Source organism: Salmo salar, unplaced genomic scaffold (genome assembly GCF_905237065.1).
Source record: "Salmo salar unplaced genomic scaffold, Ssal_v3.1, whole genome shotgun sequence".
Classification (NCBI taxonomy): Eukaryota; Metazoa; Chordata; class Actinopteri; order Salmoniformes; family Salmonidae; genus Salmo; species Salmo salar.
The window spans coordinates 112174-120840 of NW_025548568.1; the positions used below are offsets into that span (position 1 = coordinate 112174).

An 8667-nucleotide genomic window follows, 5' to 3' on the forward strand; every position below is an offset into this window, starting at 1 on the left:
AAAATATAAACTCAACATGTAAAGTGTTGGTCCCATGTTTCATGAGCTGAAATAAAATATCCCAGAAATGTTCCATACGCACAAAAAGCTTATTTCTCTCACATTTTGTTTACATCCTTGTTAGTGAGCATTTCTCTTTTGCTAAGATAATCCATCCACCTGACAGGTGTGGCATATCAAGAAGCTGAATAAACAGCATGATCATTACACAGGTGCACCTTGTGCTGGGGGGACAATAAAGGGCCACTCTAAAATGTGCAGTTTTGTCACACAACACAATGCCACAGATGTCTCAAGTTTTGAGGGACCGTGCAATTGGCATGCTGACTGCAAGAATGTCCACCAAAGCTGTTGCCAGATAATTTAATGTTAATTTCTCTACCAGAAGCCACCTCCAACGTTGCTTTAAAGAATTTGGCAGTACGACCAACCGGCCTCTCAACCGCAGACCACGTGTATGGCGTTGTGTGGGCGAGAGGTTTGCTGATGTCAACGTGTGAACATAGTGCCCCATGGTGGCGGTGGGGTTATGGTATGGGTAGGCATAAAATACAGACAACAAAAAAATGGCAATTTGAATGCACATAAATACCGTGACGAGATTCTGAGGCCCATAATGAGGCCAATATTGTTTTACGTATCTGTGACCAACAGATGCATATCTGTGTTCCCAGTCATGTGAAATCCATAGATTAGGGTCTAATGAATTTATTTAAATTGACTGATTTCCTTATATGAACTGTAACTCAGTAAAATCTTTGAAATTGTTGCACATTGCATTTATATTTTTGTTCAGTATAATTGAAGTGTCCCAGATTTCGTTTACTAAGTTACATCTACCCCCCAGACCAGGTTGGTTATCTACTTTGAAGAGCTAGTCAAATAATTTTGTCAGACAGCTCTGCAACATACTTAGGCAGGCTTGCCTAGCTGAATAGGATGACTAAAGACAGTACAGTACAGGGTGCGCAGAGATAACTTTGTCTGGCTAGCTGCTACTGCCTGAGCAGAGATGAGATGATGACTTTAAGGAATTAAAAATAATAAAGCCATCAAATAAAACTAAGTAATATACACAACTGAAATATTGTATTATTTCATAGCAATTTCCAATTTTTCTATTGATGTCAACCCAATGTGGACCTGACAGAAATAATTGAATGTGAATGTTCACTGTTGTTGGCTTTAGAATTTCAATTAAAAAGCTCTAAAATCCTTTGAATGTCATTATTTCATAATGCATTTAATTTTGAAAAAAATTATCGTAAACAAAATAAAAAAACATAATTATTTTTTTTATAATCGAACCCAAAACCGAATCGAGCTCAAAAAACACTTATCGCTCAGCACTAGTTCCATGTAGAACCCTCTGTGGAAATGGTTCTACATGGAACCTCAAAGTTTCTATCAGGAACCAAAAGTGTTCTACTTGGAACCAAAAAAGGTTAGTCAAATGGTTCTCTTATGGGGACAGATAGCACCTTTTTATGAGTGTAGAGAGCGCACAAGACATAGGGCATATAAGTCGCTTGGAGTGGTGAGAGACAGAAGGGGGAGGGAAAGTGTGGGGGAAAGAGACTGGGAGAGAGAAGCTGCTCTGTGTGGACTGTAGCTTGCAGCTGTAATTGTGGAAGAGCGAGAAAGCGTGCTCATGTGAGAGAGACTCAGAGACTACTAGAGAGAGAGAGAGAGAAAGCAAAAGAGGTTGAGAGAGAGTGAGAGAGAGACAGACAGATAGCGAAGGCTGAAACACAGAGAGTGAAGTAAATAAAGAATGCAAGAAAGACAGTACAGTGACGCAGTGCTTCTCTGTCTACTGTAGGTGTACGAATTCTGTGGAGGCAGCGTGATACAAGGACTATACATTTCCTGTCTCCTATCAGCCGGATTTACTCCGAAAAGGGCATCAATGACCATTGGACCATATACTTCTCCACAATATTGCAGGCACTAAAGGTGGACTTTTAACAAGTGCAGTGACAATGCAGGTGAGATTCTCTTGATAGTTTATATACTGTACATGTGTTCAACTGCATGTTGTACTGAAATTATAGTGTTTGGTTTGCTAGACTTGAAGTAAGCCTTTTTATTGAAATGAATCACTTGTGGTGCATGGCATTTCTATCTGTTTATAATCGGGAAAACTGAATATCTACTAGATGCCGAGTTATGTATATTTCATACGCTTGCAGACTGTATGTTATGTTTGCGGTAAAAAAATATTCAACAGCTTCTGTCTGAAGCCAGATGATGTGTCGACAGAGGCTGTGTTGTTTAGTTTAATTGTGGTAATGAGCTGTTACTATGCATTTACTTATAATCTGAGATATATTTGATATGGCTTCCAGGTAAAAACAAAAAACAAAGATGTGCTTTGGAAAGTGAACTTTTATGATTGAGTGTAGAGAACAATGACGTTCTGTGTCTCTGTATCGCTCTTCTCATACCGTACACACAGATACAGTCACACTCACAATATGTGTTGCTTTGTTCACTAAGTCCTGTGCTGCTGGCTCTCCCTAGCTGCAGACAGCAGGACAGTTGATGGAGTGACGTGCTCTGGGTGGGGTGCCTGTTCATTAGATGAGTGTGATTGAGACCACAGTATATTGACAGGGAGTAGAACGATGAGACTACTGTACATGGTTAACAAACACAACAAAGATCAACAGAGCAAGCGAGGAGTCACCTATAGATCTACGGATAGCTGGATTCAGGAATAAAGCGCCATGTAATTGTTAAAATATACTTAAGTATTAAAAGTACAAGTATAAATCATTTCACATTCCTTATAGAGTGGAGTTGGTATCGCAGTTGAGAAAATACTTTCAGACAAAAAGCTAAAAAGCGACTGCCCCTAAAAACCAACGACTCCCCTTTGAAAACGGGCGATGTGGCATCAGAAACATTAATTATAGTGTAAAAATGTACTACAAAGTGTAGCTAAACAGAATAACTTTGGTCATACCCAGTCAGCACATGACGTCCAAGGACGTCGAATTATGGTTCGATTTCAGGTCTGTCTGTTGTGGCCACTATTTCACCCTAAAATAATCATCCCAAATTGGGCTGTGTATAACTATGTAAATGTCTCTCGGACCAGGTGACTTTTATCAATATAGACTCTAAAAAGTAAAGGTTCCTGGAGTATCCTTTAGGGGTTCTTCAAATTGGAACTGTGGGGGAACCCCTAAAAGTTATTTGAAGAACATTTTGTGGGAACTCCTATAAGTTCTTCGAAGAACCCCTTATCATGGTTCCTCAAAGAACCTTTTGGGGTTCATTTTTTAACTCCCAGCAAACCAGACAGCACCATTTTTTATTGCCTTTTTTTTTACAGATAGCCAGGGGCACACTCCAACACTCGAACATCATTTAAAAACAACGCATTTGTGATTAGTGAGTCTGCCAGAGTTAGAAGGGATGACCAGGGATGTTCTCTTGATAAGTGTGTGAATTTGACCTTTTTCCTGTCTTGCTAAGCATTCGAAACATAACAAGTACTTCTGGGTGTCAGGGAAAATGTATGGAGTAAAAAGTACATTATTTTCTTTAGGAAGGTAGCAAAGTAAAAGTAAAAGTTGTCAAATATAAATAGTAAAGTACAGATACCCCCAGAAAATGACTTAAGTAGTACTTTAAAGTATTTTTACTTGAGTACTTTACACCACTGGTTATGTGTCATTATATAAGAGCATTAAATATTGCAAGTTGAGCTTCCACCTCCCATTATGGCCTGTAGAGTAAATTGCTGCTCTTAGTTGAGCTAATTAGTCATGGTGATTGGTCTATAGGCATGGTTCATGATGAACAAAACAATGCAGCCTCTCTGTCCATGTTGGATTCATTAGCTTCATTCAGCCTGTTGCACACACACATACGTCTGCGTGCGAGGATTGCATGGAGAGCAAAAAAAACGTTGAATGTGCCGTGAAGGTTAAGGGCTCCATTATTTTGTGTGCATTATATTAAACATGTGAGGCCTGTCACTTAGGCTGGTCCTGCTGGGCCATACCGATAGTTCCCATGGCACTCATCCTCGATGTTAATCAACAACAACAAAAAATGGACTCTGGTTTGTGAGGTGAACTAACCTTCCTACTTGGCTTGCAGAGACAAGGTGCTGTCAATTTAACCTTTTATTTTGACTAGGCAAGTCAGTTAAGAACAAATTCTTATTTACAATGACAGCCTACCAGGGAACAGTGGGTTAACTGCCTTATTTAGGGCAGAATGACAGATTTTTTACCTTGTCAGCTCAGGGATTCGATCCAACAACCTTTCGGTTACTGGCCCAATGCGCTAACCACTAGGCACTAGGCTACCTGACACCCCAAATAAACTGGATGTAATTAGCTTGAAGAATACTGTCAGTCCCTGGAGAACCCTTGATCTGTGTCCCTAACGTAAGATGAAGTGGGAGTGCTGCTGCCTGAGGAGCTGCAGCTGCAGTCAATATTAACTGGGCTGGGCTATTTTTACCCCATTTTGTTTTTCCACTGAATTGGTCTTTTAACCCAAATATATATGAATTCTAGTCAATGGACACAATAAGCAAAAATGTGTGAGATGTTTGAAATGATTCCCTTTGTTTTGGGCAATGATAACTAGGACTGTAAATGTAGGAGAATTGTGAATTGTTTTCACTCAGTCGGATTCACAATGTTATTTTAGGCATTTCCACATTCACATTTTTTTATTGAGTTTTCTTGCTTTCTGCTCACTGCAGCCAGTGTAAAAATCCATGGTCTTGTTGCGCTGATCTGTCAGTGTTCCCTCCAATTGACTTTTTCTTGCTAGATGTCTGTCTCTCTTGATATCTTCATGCACACCAGTCAAGGGGATATTGTGTAGGAGATTGAAAGGCAAAGGTATGTAGTTGTCAGCTGAAACCAAAATCTGGTTCTGAAACATTGGGTACTCTTGGACTATTCGTTTCAAAGACAAGCATAAAAATGTTACGCAATAACAAGATTTAGAAGGAACATCTTACCTCATACAAAAGGTACCTCTGAAATATGGACTATTTGATTACATACAGTCAAGTCCCAAATTATTGGCACCCTTGAGAAAGATGAGCAAAAAATACTATATAAAATATATAATACAAATACTACTAATTCTACAGTATTTGAATGCAAAAAAAGGGAAAATTATATTATTTTATACTAATGCAAGTGCTCAGAGCAAGAGATTTTGTTAAACAAGTAATACAAAATTATCAAAATGATTGGCACCCCTGTTTTTAATACTCTAGCATCCTCCCCTTGCGAGGATAACAACACAGCCTTAAACACTTTTTTAATGATGATTGGAGAACACATTGGGAGGGATCTTAGACCACTCCTCCATACAGAATATTTCCAGATCCTTGATATCCTTCGTCTGCGTTTATGGACTGCCCTCTTCAATTCAAACCACAGGTTTTCAATGGGGATCAAATCCTGAGACGGCCATTCAAAATGTTGATTTTGTGGTCAATGAACCATTTCTTTGTGGATTTTGATGTGTGCTTGGGGTTATTGTCTTGCTAAAAGATCCACTTGCGGCAAAGTTTCAAGATCCCTCCCAAATGTGTTCTCCAACCTCATAAAACATTTTCGAAAAAAAGCTCAGTGTCGTTATACCTGTATTGAAAACAGGGGATTCAGGAGAAAGATATGATCCCTTATTGATGTCACCTGTTAAATCCACTTCCATCCGTGTAGATGAAAGAGAGGAGACAGGTTAAAGAAGGTTTTTTAAGCCTTGAGACAATTGAGACATGTACTGTGTATGTGTGCCATTCAGAAGGTAAATGGGCAAGACAAAAGGACATCCAGCCAACTTGACACAACTGTGGGAAGCATTTGAGTCAACATGGGCCAGCATCCCTGTGGAATGCTTTCGACACCTTGTAGAGTCCATGCTCCAACGCATTGAGGTTGTTCTGAGGGCAAAAGGGAGCGGGGGATCCAACAACTGAAAAAACACATTTTGCCCCAGGGATCCGTGGAAGTTTAGAGGGTGTAATACAATACAATGTAATATTATTAATCTACAATGTTTGTTATTAAACCTTGGGCAACATGAGCCTATTGGTATCCACAGTACTCCACCTATTATACATTTTCCATCTCAATACTTCAATACTATATTTTTTTACATAAATGCACTGTAATTTAAAGTAATTGTCCAGTGAAAATCAAACTTTTAAAAGTTAATGTTCTGTTAACTCATACCCAAATAATTTTGACTATACTCGTATTTGTGGCCGAAGCATTAATTGGAGAAAAATACTTTAAAAAAGCCACCTCAAACTTGTATCTCAAACAGACCGTTTCAAAAATGCTTTTTAAATGAGATTTAAACATAATCGGTTCAAGGACATACATCTGGTGTATTAGAAGCATTTATTGGTACCATGATTGACTTTCTATTTATTTATTTCACTATTATGGGGGATCCTGTTTTCTGCTAACAATGCCTGCAGTGGTGCGGTCGGCCGTGAACTTCCATGGCTTCAATGAGAGGTGGCAGTCTGTCACGTCTGCTCTCGCTCCTCCCCTCCGGTGTTTGACGTCGCCGGTATACTAACCGCCGGTCCTGGGATCCATCATTACGAGCACCTGCACGTTGTCATGAGGCAAACCTGGACTCCATTACCTTACTTATTACCACCCCTATATCTGGCCCTCCCTTAGGTTCCTTCCCCAGTCAGTATTGATCCTGTGTACATGCAAAGACGCTACTGTTATGTTGTCTCGTTTGTTGTTTTATTAAACGTTTCACCTGCTTCTCAACTTACAGTGTCTTCGTTACACAGTCGTTTTCTCTCTGCCTCATGACAACATGTGTAGAACTGCAGGATATTAGCGTTATAGTTGCAACAAGAAACATTTCTCTGCCCCATGACAACATGTGTAGAACTGCAGGATATTAGCGTTATAGTTGCAACAAGAAACATTTCTCTGCCTCATGACAACATGTGTAGAACTGCAGGATATTAGCGTTATAGTTGCAACAAGAAACATTTCTCTGCCCCATGACAAAATGTGTAGAATGCAGGAAATTAGCAAGTTTTTTTCCCTCCAAGAGGCAGACCTTTAAAATGTTCATTCCCAGGGCCCGAGACTTGGTTTGTCCGGCCTTGCACACGAAATCATGGTAAAACTCCTTGTATGATATTTTTTATCTCACTCGAGTTGTGTTCTGATTATGAGGGGGTCACTGATGAATTTGCTATCACAAAAAAGTTTGAGAACCCCTGGGCTAGTGGTTAGGGAAGGGTTAGCTAACATGCTAAGTATCCTAACCATCCTTTTTAATTTTCACATGTAGCGAGCGAAGTGTTCGTGTTGTCCAACCAACATGCATAGTAGCTGAGTCAGACAATATAGTTTTCATGTTTCATAATTATCCTATTTCTCAGTGACACTTTTTTTGCACTATGTTTGAAGGCTGTCAGCTTCTTCTCAGGAGGAGAATCACTTAGCCTTTCAACTAATTTTCAAATGATAGGATGCCTATTTAAAAACACTTTTTCAACATTTCAAGATAGCAGTTAGTTCAGTTTGATCTTATTAAAGACAGCTGTATCATTTTTTATTCATTTTGACATATTTTTGGGACCACTTTTTTTGCTCTGTTTGAAGGCTGTCAGCTTCTTCTCAGGAAGAGAATCCCTTAGCCTTTCGACTAATTTTGGGTTAGTTCGACTAATTTTGGGTTAGTTCTCTCAAGAAGAACTAACCCACCCGGTGTATCCAGTATAAACTAACGGTGTACCCCGGTGTATTCAGTATAAACTAAAGTTGTACACCCGGTGTATCCAGTATAAACTAAAGTTGTACACCCGGTGTATTCAGTATAAACTAACGGTGTACACCAGGTGTATCCAGTATAAACTAACGGTGTACACCAGGTGTATCCAGTATAAACTAACGGTGTACACCAGGTGTATCCAGTATAAACTAACGGTGTACACCCGAAGCTTCCAGTCTGTTATTCGAACTCAATCAGCATGACAGAGTGATCTCCAGCCTTGTCCTCGTCAACACTCACACCTGTTAACGAGAGAATCACTGACATGCTGGTCCTTTTGTGGCAGGGCTGAAATGCAGTGGAACGTTTTTTTGGGGGGGGATTCAGTTAATTTGCATAACCCCCTCCTACTGCAGTACATCCAGGAGGAGGTAGGATTACACTACCCACAACCCCCTCCTACTGCAGTACAAACAGGAGGAGGTAGGACTACACTACCCACAACCCCCTCCTACTGCAGTACGTACAGGAGGAGGTAGGACTACACTACCCACAACCCCTCCTACTGCAGTACATACAGGAGGTAGGACTACACTACCCACAACCCCTCCTACTGCAGTATCTACAGGAGGAGGTAGGACTACACTACCCACAACCCCTCCTACTGCAGTACATACAGGAGGAGGTAGGACTACACTACCCACAACCCCTCCTACTGCAGTACATCCAGGAGGAGGTAGGATTACACTACCCACAACCCCCTCCTACTGCAGTATGTACAGGAGGAGGTAGGACTACACTACCCACAACCCCCTCCTACTGCAGTACATACAGGAGGAGGTAGGACTACACTACCCACAACCACAGTTCCCTAAAGGCAGGGTTGGGTAGGTAAGTACCCCGTTAGAGGGTTGGGTAGGTTAG

General features: G+C 40.4%; 1 long non-coding RNA gene across 1 annotated transcript; it reads left to right on the forward strand.

The window, feature by feature from the left end:
• Positions 1-1520: 1520 nt before the first annotated feature.
• Positions 1521-6782, forward strand: LOC123733145 (uncharacterized). Its single transcript, XR_006763623.1, has 2 exons — positions 1521-1988; positions 6473-6782. It is a non-coding gene; the product is annotated as an uncharacterized lncRNA (long non-coding RNA).
• Positions 6783-8667: the final 1885 nt, after the last annotated feature.